Source organism: Ambystoma mexicanum, chromosome 13 (genome assembly GCF_040938575.1).
Source record: "Ambystoma mexicanum isolate Mex_15411 chromosome 13, UKY_AmexF1_1, whole genome shotgun sequence".
Lineage (NCBI taxonomy): Eukaryota > Metazoa > Chordata > Amphibia > Caudata > Ambystomatidae > Ambystoma > Ambystoma mexicanum.
The window spans coordinates 342,093,809-342,110,297 of NC_090938.1; the positions used below are offsets into that span (position 1 = coordinate 342,093,809).

Here is a 16,489-nt window from a genome sequence, read left to right on the forward strand (position 1 = left end):
TCTGACAGCTCTGAAGCCAGGCTGATGGTCATGGAGACAACCAACAGAGTCGGTGTGAAGATTAAGCTGGGAGATGGTCAGCTTTTCCAAGAGTTTGCCCTGGAAAGGAGTGATAGAAACCTGCGAAGTTAGCCGGGCCGGAGGGGTCGGCTGTGGAATTTTTGAGAAGAGGGTGCACAAGAGAATGCTTCAGAGTGGAGGGGAAGATTCCACAGGTGATGGAATGGTTACAGAAGTCGGCCAGATTCAGAGCAAGGGTGTCAATGTGGTCCTTGATGGTTTTGGACGAACAGGGAAGAACCTGTTTTGACTGGAATCACACAATCTCCTGGGCTTGCGCCAATCTGGTTTCCAACCAAGCCACGGCACTGAATCGGCCTTATTGGACCTAAAGATTCAACAGGATGATATCAAAGATGCCAAGAAGCAAGCCCTCCTCTTGTTACTGGGCCTGTCTGCAGCCTTCGACCATGTATACATATTGAATAAATCAAAAAGGCAGCCTATGATCGAGCCAGCCAGGAGTCAACCTGGAATTAGTCAAATGTGTTATCCATTGCGCCACTGGACCGCTGCTACAGCGTGAGCAGGAGTCAGCACTTTTGTAACGAAACAGAAGTTTCCTGCTTGAGACACAGTGAGAAACGTACTTCTCATTTTTACAAGGAGAGGTAGAAAAAAACGCTACAAGCCCACAATGAGCAGGTGAGCGAGCGTGTGCCATCATGAGAAACTTAGTTCTCATTTTTCCCAGAGGAGAGGTAGAAAAAACGCACTAACTACGAACAAACAATGTGCTTTTGTGTGCCATGCGTGACAAGGCTCATTTTTAAATACTTTCTAGAACAAAAAGGCAGCATGCGAACGAGCCAGCCAGGAGTCGAACCTGGAATCTTCTGCTCCGTAGGCAGACGCGTTATCCATTGCGCCACTGGCCCTCTGCTGCAGTGACTCTTGGAATCAGCACTTTTGTTACGACGCAGAGGCTCATCATGCGGATTGAGCCATCATGAGCAACTTAGTTCTCATTTTTATAAGGAGAGGTGGTTGAAAACACGCCTACGAACTGACAATGAGCAGGCGTGTGCCATGTGTTAGAGACATCATGAGAAATAACGTAGTTCCCATTTTTTCTCCCGAGTAGAGGTAGAAACACGCTGCAACAGTGACTACAAACACACAATGAGCTTTCGAGTGCCTTGCGTGAGAAGGCTCATTTTTAAATACAGAACAAAAAGGCAGCATTTGAACGAGCCAGCCAGGAGTCGAACCTGGAATCTTCTGCTCCGTAGGCAGACGCGTTATCCATTGCGCCACTGGCCCGCTGCTGCACTGTGAGCTGCATTCAGCACTTTTGTTACGAACCAGAGGCTCAGGTCAGGCTGCCTGAGACATCACGAGAAACTTTGTTCTCATTTTTACAGCGAGAGGTAGGAAAAACGCTACCAACACACAATAAGCAGGCGTGTGACATGTGTTAAAGAAGGCTCATTTTTAAATACTTTATTGAAAACAATACATACAAACATCTGACAAAGAACGCATTTGGCATCAGATACTGCCCGGATTGCAACTCTCTGCACGTATTTTCTGGCGAGTTTTACGGACCAAGCATCTCATTTATTGTACTATAGCACTCACATTTTCATGCGCAAATAACAGATTTAGACTGTTTTCACTTTTTAGTATTGTACCATTTTATGTGCTCGGTGCTCTTCAGTGTTAAATCCGCGGGAGAGGATGATCTGTACCCAGATCAACCCCAAAAGTGCCATACAGATATGAAATAGATAAGGCCTGAGTGATAGGCGTGCCAAGGAGTACTCGACGTGCATGCCACAGAAACGCGAAACATGCAACAAGTGAGAGACATAAAATGGGGTTTTTCACTTTAAGAAAATAACATATAATATATTGAATACAATTTTTTGTTTACTTCTTAAAAGGTGTTTTATTGAGCTGTAGCCTTCCTCTTAGAGAGCAGGACTAAGAAGCCCGGCTGGAGCATTTCAGCACATTTTTATTTCCTTTTGGCGATCGCTGTGTCAGGGTGTTGGGTTGGGGCTCCAAGATTGCCGAACACCAGGCGAGCAGTCTATCATGGGGAACAGTTTAGTATACAACACCGGTGCGATGAAGGCACATGGCCTACTGTGCATTTTAAGCACCACCTATAAGCCGAAACCGTTGCATTGAAGTACAGGTAGGAGGGAGATGACATGTGAAGAGGGACACACGACTTGGTTTTTTTTGGGTTATTTATTTGTTAAATATTGTTGGTTGTTTATCGTCTAAATGACTGCCTTGGGCCATGCTTACCTCTTTGGCCATTCCCACCCACTCCTTGCCCCTCCCACCCAAAACTCAACCCCTGGTATCTATGTTGTTTCTAAGCAGTCTGCTGTGATTTAATGGCTTAATTGCCGCTGTAAATGGCTACCGGTATGATAACAAAAATCTTACCCAATTCTACCTGTCCTTAACTCACTACCCCACCCCCTCTATTCCCACCTCTCCCCTCTCACCCAATCTACCCTTATCCCCACCCTACTCTACCACCACTGACTATACCCCAAACCACTCTACACCTACCCCACTCTTCGCTACCCACAATATCCCACACCACTGTAGACCTACCCTACCCACTGCCCCACCCCACTGTACCCCTATCCATCAAACCACTGTAGACTGGCAAGGTGACACGAGGTCCTTTGATCCCAATAGATTTCGCCCAGCCTTTCCATATCTTCAGATCACTACCGAGTTAAGGTACGTGTTTGTTGAGTTTTCAACTTACCCCAGACCTACGCTAGTTGTTCAAGATCAGACAGGCAGTCAAAGTGAACAGGCACGCCTTTGACAGTGTCTCTTCGGATGTAGGTAGATGCACAAAGTATTCTATTCTGAGGTCCATGCATTCTGCCATGTAAGCGCCAAACAGCCCTTTCACGGGAAGACCCTTCAAAAAGTAAAGACTCCGCTTACTGTATGTTGGCATGTAGCACGTAGCCCATCTTGGCAGATAGCGTACATCACATTGCATCTAGTGGTGGCCCTATGTTGTGATTCTTCACTTGCCAAATCATAGCAGTGCTAAAAGGTCATGGCCAAGAGGCCTCAGCGGCAGGGGATCTGCGTCCAGTGCAAATTGGCACATGCCAAAACGTCCTGAACAATGGAGAAGGCAAAGAAGTTTCATTAGTGGTGTAATGGGAGGATAAATCGTGTTCCAGATGTTGGGGACATCCCTCAGACCTGTTAAGGGCCTCCATCACACCACTGAGGAATTATCCTTGTTTGTTACTGTTTGCAATGAATGATTGAAGGAGTTGCGTATCTTCAGATCTATAGATTCCTGCTATGATATGACATGATATTGTATTTGAATCGTACTCATACACGCGTGTTTCAGAGCGTGACGAGGCAAGGGAGGGGAAGAAGGGAGGACAAAACAGCGATCTTCCTAGGCCCAGTGACATTGAGAATGCTCAAGTGCAGGGGAGAGGGAGGGAGGAAAGTGCAAGGAGAGGGGCGAGGTGGAACGTGCCTAGGAAGGGATAAAAACAACAACAACTGGTAGCGCAGCCAGCAGGGTGGCAAGTGCGAGGTTTAAAGCGCAGACAAGGGGTGTCTGATAAGTGCAGGTAAGGGCACTGTAGGGTTACAGATACAGACCCAAGTGCAAGGATTGCGTGCAAGGGTTGCCAGGAGGCAGTGCAGGTGTGCGGCTGGGTGGGCAGGGACCTTGGCCCGAAATCAGAGGGTAGCCAGGTGCACGGAGCTGAAGCAGACAGATCAGCAGGGGAGCGGAAGAGCAAAGGCAGAAGCAAAGAGGAAGGTCTTGAGGTGCTTCCGGAACCAGAGATGGTTCTCCTCAAGTTTCAGTGTGGCAGGCAGGCTGTTCCAGAGGGAGGCCCCAGCTGAGGAAAGAGATCTACCCCCAACTCGTTGCTTGGAGAAGCGACCGGCCCTGAGGGAGTTGGAGGTGGAGGAGAAAAGAGCTCGAGTGGGAAGGTATTTACGGAGGGAGAGTTGAAGGTATTTTGGACCCAGGCCCCAGTAAGCCTTGTGGACAATGCAGAGGGACTTGAATTTAACCCTTGCAGCCACTGGGAGCAATGAAAAGATTTCAGGGCTGGAGAGATACGATCCCTGGGCTTCAGACCAAGGAAACGTCTTGCAGTCCTGTTCTGGATGAGTTGCAGAGGACAGAGAGAAGAAGCAGGCAGATTTAGAAAGAGGCTGTTGCAGTAGTCTAGCCTAGAGAGAATCAGAGCTCTAGATACAGTAAGCTTCTGGGGGAAGGAGAGGAAAGGAACAATACCTCTGCAAATGTACAGTTGGTAGTTTGACTTCTTAGAGATGTCAGAGATGTGAGAAGAAAAGGAGAGTGTGGAGTCGAAGATGACCCCAAGGTTCTTAGCCTCAAAGGTGGGAGCAGGAAGAGGGCCAAGGGAGGCCGGCCAGAGAGTGGCAGGAAAGGAGGGTGCAGGTGTGCCGATGAGGAGAATCTCTGCCTAAATGGGATTAAGGCAGAGATCATTGGCGGCAGACCAGTCCTGGATGGCAGACAGACGGTCAGAGATGAGGGAGGGAAGCCTGAAAACAAGCAGAGTGTCATCCGCATAGCACTGAAAGTTGAAGCAGAGAGCTGCAATGCGGTGGGAAATGGGTGCCAGGTATTGGTTGAACAGCCAGGGAGAGAGGTTAGACCCGTGGGGAACACCACAAGTAGAGAATGAGATGGCGAAAAGGAAGGACCCAAGTTGGACCTGGGAGGGCCGATCAGAGTGGAAAGAGGTCATCCAGGCCAGGGCCTGATCAGTGATACCCGGCTTATCACGGAGACAGTTGAGCAGGATGGCATGGTTGACCGTGTCAAAGGCAGAAGAGAAATCGAGTAGGATGAGGACCCAAAAGGGATGTTAGAGTCATGGTTGGACAGCAGGTCTTCACAGGTGTTCAGGAGAGCAGTTTCCATGCTTCTGACAGCTCTGAAGCCAGGCTGATGGTCATGGAGACAACCAACAGAGTCGGTGTGAAGATTAAGCTGGGAGATGGTCAGCTTTTCCAAGAGTTTGCCCTGGAAAGGAGTGATAGAAACCTGCGAAGTTAGCCGGGCCGGAGGGGTCGGCTGTGGAATTTTTGAGAAGAGGGTGCACAAGAGAATGCTTCAGAGTGGAGGGGAAGATTCCACAGGTGATGGAATGGTTACAGAAGTCGGCCAGATTCAGAGCAAGGGTGTCAATGTGGTCCTTGATGGTTTTGGACGAACAGGGAAGAACCTGTTTTGACTGGAATCACACAATCTCCTGGGCTTGCGCCAATCTGGTTTCCAACCAAGCCACGGCACTGAATCGGCCTTACTGGACCTAAAGATTCAACAGGGTGATATCAAAGATGCCAAGAAGCAAGCCCTCCTCTTGTTACTGGGCCTCTCTGCAGCCTTCGACCATGTATACATATTGAATAAATCAAAAAGGCAGCCTATGATCGAGCCAGCCAGGAGTCAACCTGGAATTAGTCAAATGTGTTATCCATTGCGCCACTGGACCGCTGCTACAGCGTGAGCAGGAGTCAGCACTTTTGTAACGAAACAGAAGTTTCCTGCTTGAGACACAGTGAGAAACGTACTTCTCATTTTTACAAGGAGAGGTAGAAAAAAACGCTACAAGCCCACAATGAGCAGGTGAGCGAGCGTGTGCCATCATGAGAAACTTAGTTCTCATTTTTCCCAGAGGAGAGGTAGAAAAAACGCACTAACTACGAACAAACAATGTGCTTTTGTGTGCCATGCGTGACAAGGCTCATTTTTAAATACTTTCTAGAACAAAAAGGCAGCATGCGAACGAGCCAGCCAGGAGTCGAACCTGGAATCTTCTGCTCCGTAGGCAGACGCGTTATCCATTGCGCCACTGGCCCTCTGCTGCAGTGACTCTTGGAATCAGCACTTTTGTTACGACGCAGAGGCTCATCATGCGGATTGAGCCATCATGAGCAACTTAGTTCTCATTTTTATAAGGAGAGGTGGTTGAAAACACGCCTACGAACTGACAATGAGCAGGCGTGTGCCATGTGTTAGAGACATCATGAGAAATAACGTAGTTCCCATTTTTTCTCCCGAGTAGAGGTAGAAACACGCTGCAACAGTGACTACAAACACACAATGAGCTTTCGAGTGCCTTGCGTGAGAAGGCTCATTTTTAAATACAGAACAAAAAGGCAGCATTTGAATGAGCCAGCCAGGAGTCGAACCTGGAATCTTCTGCTCCGTAGGCAGACGCGTTATCCATTGCGCCACTGGCCCGCTGCTGCACTGTGCGCTGCATTCAGCACTTTTGTTACGAACCAGAGGCTCAGGTCAGGCTGCCTGAGACATCACGAGAAACTTTGTTCTCATTTTTACAGCGAGAGGTAGGAAAAACGCTACCAACACACAATAAGCAGGCGTGTGACATGTGTTAAAGAAGGCTCATTTTTAAATACTTTATTGAAAACAATACATACACACATCTGACAAAGAACACATTTGGCATCAGATACTGCCCGGATTGCAACTGTCTGCACGTATTTTCTGGCGAGTTTTACGGACCAAGCATCTCATTTATTGTACGATAGCACTCACATTTTCATGCGCAAATAACAGATTTAGACTGTTTTCACTTTTTAGTATTGTACCATTTTATGTGCTCGGTGCTCTCCAGTGTTAAATCCGCGGGAGAGGATGATCTGTACCCAGATCAACCCCAAAAGTGCCATACAGATATGAAACAGGTAAGGCCTGAGTGATAGGCGTGCCAAGGAGTACTCGACGTGCATGCTACAGAAACGCGAAACATGCAACACGTGAGAGACATAAAATGGGGTTTTTCACTTTAAGAAATAACATATAATATATTGAATACAATTTTTTGTTTACTTCTTAAAAGGTGTTTTATTGAGCTGCAGCCTTCCTCTTAGAGAGCAGGACTAAGAAGCCCGGCTGGAGCATTTCAGCACATTTTTATTTCCTTTTGGCGATCGCTGTGTCAGGGTGTTGGGTTGGGGCTCCAAGATTGCCGAACACCAGGCGAGCAGTCTATCATGGGGAACAGTTTAGTATACAACACCGGTGCGATGAAGGTACATGGCCTACTGTGCATTTTAAGCACCACCTATAAGCCGAAACCGTTGCATTGAAGTACAGGTAGGAGGGAGATGACATGTGAAGAGGGACACACGACTTGTTTTTTTTTGGGTTATTTATTTGTTAAATATTGTTGGTTGTTTATCGTCTAATTGACTGCCTTGGGCCATGCTTACCTCTTTGGCCATTCCCACCCACTCCTTGCCCCTCCCACCCAAAACTCAACCCCTGGTATCTATGTTGTTTCTAAGCAGTCTGCTGTGAGTTAATGGCTTAATTGCCGCTGTAAATGGCTACCGGTATAATAACAAAAATCTTACCCAATTCTACCTGACCTTAACTCACTACCCCACCCCCTCTATTCCCACCTCTCCCCTCTCACCCAATCTACCCTTATCCCCACCCTACTCTACCACCACTGACTATACCCCAAACCACTCTACACCTACCCCACTCTTCGCTACCCACAATATCCCACACCACTGTACACCTACCCTACCCACTGCCCCACCCCACTGTACCCCTATCCATCAAACCACTGTAGACTGGCAAGGTGACACGAGGTCCTTTGATCCCAATAGATTTCGCCCAGCCTTTCCATATCTTCATATCACTACCGAGTTAAGGTACGTGTTTGTTGAGTCTTCAACTTACCCCAGACCTACGCTAGTTGTTCAAGATCAGACAGGCAGTCAAAGTGAACAGGCACGCCTTTGACAGTGTCTCTTCGGATGTAGGTAGATGCACAAAGTATTCTATTCTGAGGTCCATGCATTCTGCCATGTAAGCGCCAAACAGCCCTTTCACAGGAAGACCCTTCAAAAAGTAAAGACTCCGCTTTCTGTATGTTGGCATGTAGCACGTAGCCCATCTTGGCAGATAGCGTACATCACATTGCATCTAGTGGTGGCCCTATGTTGTGATTCTTCACTTGCCAAATCATAGCAGTGCTAAAAGGTCATGGCCAAGAGGCCTCAGCGGCAGGGGATCTGCGTCCAGTGCAAATTGGCACATGCCAAAACGTCCTGAACAATGGAGAAGGCAAAGAAGTTTCATTAGTGGTGTAATGGGAGGATAAATCGTGTTCCAGATGTTGGGGACATCCCTCAGACCTGTTAAGGGCCTCCATCACACCACTGAGGAATTATCCTTGTTTGTTACTGTTTGCAATGAATGATTGAAGGAGTTGCGTATCTTCAGATCTATAGATTCCTGCTATGATATGACATGATATTGTATTTGAATCGTACTCATACACGCGTGTTTCAGAGCGTGACGAGGCAAGGGAGGGGAAGAAGGGAGGACAAAACAGCGATCTTCCTAGGCCCAGTGACATTGAGAATGCTCAAGTGCAGGGGAGAGGGAGGGAGGAAAGTGCAAGGAGAGGGGCGAGGTGGAACGTGCCTAGGAAGGGATAAAAACAACAACAACTGGTAGCGCAGCCAGCAGGGTGGCAAGTGCGAGGTTTAAAGCGCAGACAAGGGGTGTCTGATAAGTGCAGGTAAGGGCACTGTAGGGTTACAGATACAGACCCAAGTGCAAGGATTGCGTGCAAGGGTTGCCAGGAGGCAGTGCAGGTGTGCGGCTGGGTGGGCAGGGACCTTGGCCCGAAATCAGAGGGTAGCCAGGTGCACGGAGCCGAAGCAGACAGATCAGCAGGGGAGCGGAAGAGCAAAGGCAGAAGCAAAGAGGAAGGTCTTGAGGTGCTTCCGGAACCAGAGATGGTTCTCCTCAAGTTTCAGTGTGGCAGGCAGGCTGTTCCAGAGGGAGGCCCCAGCTGAGGAAAGAGATCTACCCCCAACTCGTTGCTTGGAGAAGCGACCGGCCCTGAGGGAGTTGGAGGTGGATGAGAAAAGAGCTCGAGTGGGAAGGTATTTACGGAGGGAGAGTTGAAGGTATTTTGGACCCAGGCCCCAGTAAGCCTTGTGGACAATGCAGAGGGACTTGAATTTAACCCTTGCGGCCACTGGGAGCAATGAAAAGATTTCAGGGCTCGAGAGATACGATCCCTGGGCTTCAGACCAAGGAAACGTCTTGCAGTCCTGTTCTGGATGAGTTGCAGAGGACAGAGAGAAGAAGCAGGCAGATTTAGAAAGAGGCTGTTGCAGTAGTCTAGCCTAGAGAGAATCAGAGCTCTAGATACAGTAAGCTTCTGGGGGAAGGAGAGGAAAGGAACAATACCTCTGCAAATGTACAGTTGGTAGTTTGACTTCTTAGAGATGTCAGAGATGTGAGAAGAAAAGGAGAGTGTGGAGTCGAAGATGACCCCAAGGTTCTTAGCCTCAAAGGTGGGAGCAGGAAGAGGGCCAAGGGAGGCCGGCCAGAGAGTGGCAGGAAAGGAGGGTGCAGGTGTGCCGATGAGGAGAATCTCTGCCTAAATGGGATTAAGGCAGAGATCATTGGCGGCAGACCAGTCCTGGATGGCAGACAGACGGTCAGAGATGAGGGAGGGAAGCCTGAAAACAAGCAGAGTGTCATCCGCATAGCACTGAAAGTTGAAGCAGAGAGCTGCAATGCGGTGGGAAATGGGTGCCAGGTATTGGTTGAACAGCCAGGGAGAGAGGTTAGACCCGTGGGGAACACCACAAGTAGAGAATGAGATGGCGAAAAGGAAGGACCCAAGTTGGACCTGGGAGGGCCGATCAGAGTGGAAAGAGGTCATCCAGGCCAGGGCCTGATCAGTGATACCCGGCTTATCACGGAGACAGTTGAGCAGGATGGCATGGTTGACCGTGTCAAAGGCAGAAGAGAAATCGAGTAGGATGAGGACCCAAAAGGGATGTTAGAGTCATGGTTGGACAGCAGGTCTTCACAGGTGTTCAGGAGAGCAGTTTCCATGCTTCTGACAGCTCTGAAGCCAGGCTGATGGTCATGGAGACAACCAACAGAGTCGGTGTGAAGATTAAGCTGGGAGATGGTCAGCTTTTCCAAGAGTTTGCCCTGGAAAGGAGTGATAGAAACCTGCGAAGTTAGCCGGGCCGGAGGGGTCGGCTGTGGAATTTTTGAGAAGAGGGTGCACAAGAGAATGCTTCAGAGTGGAGGGGAAGATTCCACAGGTGATGGAATGGTTACAGAAGTCGGCCAGATTCAGAGCAAGGGTGTCAATGTGGTCCTTGATGGTTTTGGACGAACAGGGAAGAACCTGTTTTGACTGGAATCACACAATCTCCTGGGCTTGCGCCAATCTGGTTTCCAACCAAGCCACGGCACTGAATTGGCCTTATTGGACCTAAAGATTCAACAGGATGATATCAAAGATGCCAAGAAGCAAGCCCTCCTCTTGTTACTGGGCCTGTCTGCAGCCTTCGACCATGTATACATATTGAATAAATCAAAAAGGCAGCCTATGATCGAGCCAGCCAGGAGTCAACCTGGAATTAGTCAAATGTGTTATCCATTGCGCCACTGGACCGCTGCTACAGCGTGAGCAGGAGTCAGCACTTTTGTAACGAAACAGAAGTTTCCTGCTTGAGACACAGTGAGAAACGTACTTCTCATTTTTACAAGGAGAGGTAGAAAAAAACGCTACAAGCCCACAATGAGCAGGTGAGCGAGCGTGTGCCATCATGAGAAACTTAGTTCTCATTTTTCCCAGAGGAGAGGTAGAAAAAACGCACTAACTACGAACAAACAATGTGCTTTTGTGTGCCATGCGTGACAAGGCTCATTTTTAAATACTTTCTAGAACAAAAAGGCAGCATGCGAACGAGCCAGCCAGGAGTCGAACCTGGAATCTTCTGCTCCGTAGGCAGACGCGTTATCCATTGCGCCACTGGCCCTCTGCTGCAGTTACTCTTGGAATCAGCACTTTTGTTACGACGCAGAGGCTCATCATGCGGATTGAGCCATCATGAGCAACTTAGTTCTCATTTTTATAAGGAGAGGTGGTTGAAAACACGCCTACGAACTGACAATGAGCAGGCGTGTGCCATGTGTTAGAGACATCATGAGAAATAAGGTAGTTCCCATTTTTTCTCCCGAGTAGAGGTAGAAACACGCTGCAACAGTGACTACAAACACACAATGAGCTTTCGAGTGCCTTGCGTGAGAAGGCTCATTTTTAAATACAGAACAAAAAGGCAGCATTTGAACGAGCCAGCCAGGAGTCGAACCTGGAATCTTCTGCTCCGTAGGCAGACGCGTTATCCATTGCGCCACTGGCCCGCTGCTGCACTGTGAGCTGCATTCAGCACTTTTGTTACGAACCAGAGGCTCAGGTCGGGCTGCCTGAGACATCACGAGAAACTTTGTTCTCATTTTTACAGCGAGAGGTAGGAAAAACGCTACCAACACACAATAAGCAGGCGTGTGACATGTGTTAAAGAAGGCTCATTTTTAAATACTTTATTGAAAACAATACATACAAACATCTGACAAAGAACGCATTTGGCATCAGATACTGCCCGGATTGCAACTCTCTGCACGTATTTTCTGGCGAGTTTTACGGACCAAGCATCTCATTTATTGTACTATAGCACTCACATTTTCATGCGCAAATAACAGATTTAGACTGTTTTCACTTTTTAGTATTGTACCATTTTATGTGCTTGGTGCTCTTCAGTGTTAAATCCGCGGGAGAGGATGATCTGTACCCAGATCAACCCCAAAAGTGCCATACAGATATGAAACAGGTAAGGCCTGAGTGATAGGCGTGCCAAGGAGTACTCGACGTGCATGCCACAGAAACGCGAAACATGCAACAAGTGAGAGACATAAAATGGGGTTTTTCACTTTAAGAAAATAACATATAATATATTGAATACAATTTTTTGTTTACTTCTTAAAAGGTGTTTTATTGAGCTGTAGCCTTCCTCTTAGAGAGCAGGACTAAGAAGCCCGGCTGGAGCATTTCAGCACATTTTTATTTCCTTTTGGCGATCGCTGTGTCAGGGTGTTGGGTTGGGGCTCCAAGATTGCCGAACACCAGGCGAGCATCTATCATGGGGAACAGTTTAGTATACAACACCGGTGCGATGAAGGCACATGGCCTACTGTGCATTTTAAGCACCACCTATAAGCCGAAACCGTTGCATTGAAGTACAGGTAGGAGGGAGATGACATGTGAAGAGGGACACACGACTTGTTTTTTTTTTTTTGGGTTATTTATTTGTTAAATATTGTTGGTTGTTTATCGTCTAATTGACTGCCTTGGGCCATGCTTACCTCTTTGGCCATTCCCACCCACTCCTTGCCCCACCCACCCAAATCTCAACCCCTGGTATCTATGTTGTTTCTAAGCAGTCTGCTGTGAGTTAATGGCTTAATTGCTGCTGTAAATGGCTACCGGTATAATAACAAAAATCTTACCCAATTCTACCTGACCTTAACTCACTACCCCACCCCCTCTATTCCCACCTCTCCCCTCTCACCCAATCTACCCTTATCCCCACCCAACTCTACCACCACTGACTATACCCCAAACCACTCTACACCTACCCCACTCTTCGCTACCCACAATATCCCACACCACTGTACACCGACCCTACCCACTGCCCCACCCCACTGTACCCCTATCCATCAAACCACTGTAGACTGGCAAGGTGACACGAGGTCATTTGATCCCAATAGATTTCGCCCAGCCTGCCCATATCGTCAGATCACTACCAAGTTAAGGTACGTGTTTGTTGAGTCTTCAACTTACCCCAGACCTACGCTAGTTGTTCAAGATCAGACAGGCAGTCAAAGTGAACAGGCACGCCTTTGACAGTGTCTCTTCGGATGTAGGTAGATGCATAAAGTATTCTATTCTGAGGTCCATCCATTCTGCCATGTAAGCGCCAAACAGCCCTTTCACGAGAAGACCCTTCAAAAAGTAAAGACTCCGCTTTCTGTATGATATGATATGATATGATAGTTTATTTATATAGCGCCTATACACAATGTGTTTCAAAGCGCTTCAAGGCAAGGGAGGGAACAAGGGAAAATACAACCACATTCTTACAGGCCATGAACAGTAAGGATGTGAAATTAACTATCGTACTCGGCCTGACGACATTTCAGATAGTGCAAGAGCTAAGACATAGATAAGGAAGGGAGGGGGAGAGTGGGAAGGAAATGGAAACAGACAGACGACTACCGTACTAGGCCTGACGCCATTTCTGGTAGAACCGGAGAAAAACAAAAGGTGAGGGAGAGGGGTGCAGAAAGGGAGGGGAGGAACAAAACAAGCGACTATCATACTAGGCCTGACGACATTTCAGATAGTGCTGGAGGGGCGGTGGGGAGGAAAAAAACAGTAATGGAAAGGTGGAGGAAACAGACGAGGTTGCTATCATATTAGGTCCAGGGACAATTCTGATAGATTAAGTGCATAGAAGAAAGTAAGGGGAGGAGATAGGAAAAGGGAGAAGGGAAAGGAGGAGAGAAAAGAGAGTAAGCAGTCAAAAAGAGTGGAGAAGCAAGAGTGGAGAGCGAATACAATTGCAGAAGTCAGTAGTAACACATAATGTTGCAAGCCAGGATACAAGATGAAGATGGGAACAGCATGATTCAGGGCCACCATGAGTACAAGATGCAAAGGAAGTCCAGCATGAGAGTTGAGAAAGAGTGTTGGCATGTAGCACGTAGCCCATCGTGGCAGATAGCGTACATCACATTGCATCTAGTGGTGGCCCCATGTTGTGATTCTTCACTTGCCAAATCATAGCAGTGCTAAAAGGTCATGGCCAAGAGGCCTCAGCGGCAGGGGATCTGCGTCCAGTGCAAATTGGCACATGCCAAAACGTCCTGAACAATGGAGAAGGCAAAGAAGTTTCATTAGTGATGTAATGGGAGGATAAATCGTGTTCCAGATGTTGGGAACATCACTCAGACCTGTTAAGGGCCTCCATCACACCACTGAGGAATCATCCTTGTTTGTTACTGTTTGCAATGAATGATTGAAGGAGTTGCGTATCTTCAGATCTATAGATTCCTGCTATGATATGACATGATATTGTATTTGAATCGTACTCATACACGCGTGTTTCAGAGCGTGACGAGGCAAGGGAGGGGAAGAAGGGAGGACAAAACAGCGATCTTCCTAGGCCCAGTGACATTGAGAATGCTCAAGTGCAGGGGAGAGGGAGGAAAGTGCAAGGGAGAGGGGCGAGGTGGAACGTGCTGAGGAAGGGATAAAAACAACAACAACTGGTAGCACAGCCAGCAGGGTGGCAAGTGCGAGGTTTAAAGCGCAGACAAGGGGTGTCTGATAAGTGCAGGTAAGGGCACTGTAGGGTTACAGATACAGACCCAAGTGCAAGGATTGCGTGCATGGGTTGCCATGAGGCAGTGCAGGTGTATGGCTGGGTGGGCAGGAACCTGGGCCCAAAATCAGAGGGTAGCCAGGTGCACGGAGCCGAAGCAGACAGATCAGCAGGGGAGCGGAAGAGCAAAGGCAGAAGCAAAGAGGAAGGTCTTGAGGTGCTTCCGGAACCAGAGATGGTTCTCCTCAAGTTTCAGTGTGGCAGGGAGGCTGTTCCAGAGGGAGGCCCCAGCTGAGGAAAGAGATCTACCCCCAACTCGTTGCTTGGAGAAGCGACTGGCCCTGAGCGAGTTGGAGGTGGAGGAGCGAAGAGCTCGAGTGGGAAGGTATTTACGGAGAGACAGTTGAAGGTATTTTGGACCCAGGCCCCAGTAAGCCTTGTGGACAATGCAGAGGGTCTTGACTTTAACCCTTGCAGAACCTGGGAGCAATGAAAAGATTTCAGGGCTGGAGAGATACGATCCCTGGGCTTCAGACCAAGGAAACGTCTTGCAGTCCTGTTCTGGACGAGTTGCAGAGGACGGAGAGTAGAAGCAGGCAGATTTAGAAAGAGGCTGTTGCAGTAGTCTAGCCTAGAGAGAACCAGAGCTCTAGATACAGTAAGCCTCTGGGGGAAGGAGAGGAAAGGAATAATACCTCTGCAAATGTGCAGTTGGTAGTTTGACTTCTTAGAGATGTCAGAGATGTGAGAAGAAAAGGAGAGTGTGGAGTCGAAGATGACCCCGAGGTTCTTAGCCTCACAGGTGGGAGCAGGAAGAGGGCCAAGGGAGGCCGGCCAGAGAGTGGCGGGAAAGGAGGGTGCAGGTGTGCCGACGAGGAGAATCTCTAACTGGGATTAAGGCAGAGATCATTGGCGGCACACCACTCCTGGATGGCAGACAGATGGTCAGAGATGAGGGAGGGAAGCCTGAAAACAAGCAGAGTGTCATCCGCATAGCACTGAAAGTTGAAGCAGAGAGCTGCAATGCGGTGGGCAATGGGTGCCAGGTATTGGTTAACAGCCAGGGAGAGAGGTTAGACCCCTGGGCAGTGGTCGAAGTGTACGAAAAGAAGTAGTGGAACTATGTTCCTACTGGCCTGCACCCACTCCCCACAAACCCCACCGCCACGCCCTCTCCCACACACAATACAAACCCCCAACCACTAACACCTGCTGTTTAAGGGAACGTTCAGTGCAGTGCACTGAAAGTGCAAGCTGCAACGTCTTCCTACACTTTTTTTTTAAAACGAAAGCATTCTGGAACGGTTTCTTTTTAAAATAACAGTACAGGAGCTGTAAAACGTAATTTAAAAAAGTAGAGGAGCACCGCTCCCGACCGCTCCCGCTCACTTCGACCACTGCCCCTGGGGAACACCACAAGTAGAGAATGAGATGGCGAAAAGGAAGGACCCAAGTTGGACCTGGGAAGGTCGAACAGAGAGGAAAGAGGTCATCCAGGGCCTGATCGGTGATACCCGGCTTATCACGGAGACAGTTGAGCAGGATGGCATGGTTGACCATGTCAAAGGCAGTAGAGAGATTGGGTAGGATGAGGACACAAAAGGGATGTTAGGGTCATGGTTGGAGAGCAGGTCTTCACGGGTGTTCAGGAGAGCAGTTTCCATGCTCCTGACAGCTCTTAAGCCAGGCTGATGGTCATGGAGACAACCAACAGAGTCGGTGTGAAGATTAAGCTGGGAGATGATCAGCTTTTCCAAGAGTTTGCCCTGGAAAGGAGTGATAGAAACCTCCGATAGTTAGCCGGGCCGGAGGGATCGGCTGTGGGATTTTTGAGAAGAGGGTGCACAAGAGAGTGCTTCAGAGTGGAGGGGAAGATTCCAGAGGTGAAGGAATGGTTACAGAAGTCGGCCAGATTCAGAGCAAGGGTGTCAATGTGGTCCTTGATGGTTTTGGACGAACAGGGAAGAACCTGTTTTGACTGGAATCACACAATCTCCTGGGTTTACGCCAATCTGGTTTCCAACCAAGCCACTTCACTGAATCGGCCTTACTGGACCTAAAGATTCAACTGGATGATATCAAAGATGCCAAGAAGTAAGCCCTCCTCTTGTTACTAGGCCTGTCTGCAGCCTTTGAATAAATCAAAAAGGCAGCCTATGACCGAGCCAGCCGGGAGTCA

The 16,489-nt window shown here is 48.5% G+C and overlaps 6 non-coding genes across 6 annotated transcripts; all 6 read right to left on the reverse strand.

The window, feature by feature from the left end:
* Positions 1 to 865: 865 nt before the first annotated feature.
* Positions 866 to 938, reverse strand: TRNAR-ACG (transfer RNA arginine (anticodon ACG)). Its single transcript has one exon. It is a non-coding gene; the product is annotated as a tRNA-Arg (tRNA).
* Positions 939 to 1,250: 312 nt separating this feature from the next.
* TRNAR-ACG (transfer RNA arginine (anticodon ACG)) lies at positions 1,251 to 1,323 on the reverse strand. The gene has a single exon. It is a non-coding gene; the product is annotated as a tRNA-Arg (tRNA).
* A 4,526-nt stretch (positions 1,324 to 5,849) lies between these two features.
* Positions 5,850 to 5,922, reverse strand: TRNAR-ACG (transfer RNA arginine (anticodon ACG)). The gene has a single exon. It is a non-coding gene; the product is annotated as a tRNA-Arg (tRNA).
* Positions 5,923 to 6,234: 312 nt separating this feature from the next.
* Positions 6,235 to 6,307, reverse strand: TRNAR-ACG (transfer RNA arginine (anticodon ACG)). Its single transcript has one exon. It is a non-coding gene; the product is annotated as a tRNA-Arg (tRNA).
* A 4,525-nt stretch (positions 6,308 to 10,832) lies between these two features.
* Positions 10,833 to 10,905, reverse strand: TRNAR-ACG (transfer RNA arginine (anticodon ACG)). Its single transcript has one exon. It is a non-coding gene; the product is annotated as a tRNA-Arg (tRNA).
* Positions 10,906 to 11,217: 312 nt separating this feature from the next.
* Positions 11,218 to 11,290, reverse strand: TRNAR-ACG (transfer RNA arginine (anticodon ACG)). The gene has a single exon. It is a non-coding gene; the product is annotated as a tRNA-Arg (tRNA).
* Positions 11,291 to 16,489: the final 5,199 nt, after the last annotated feature.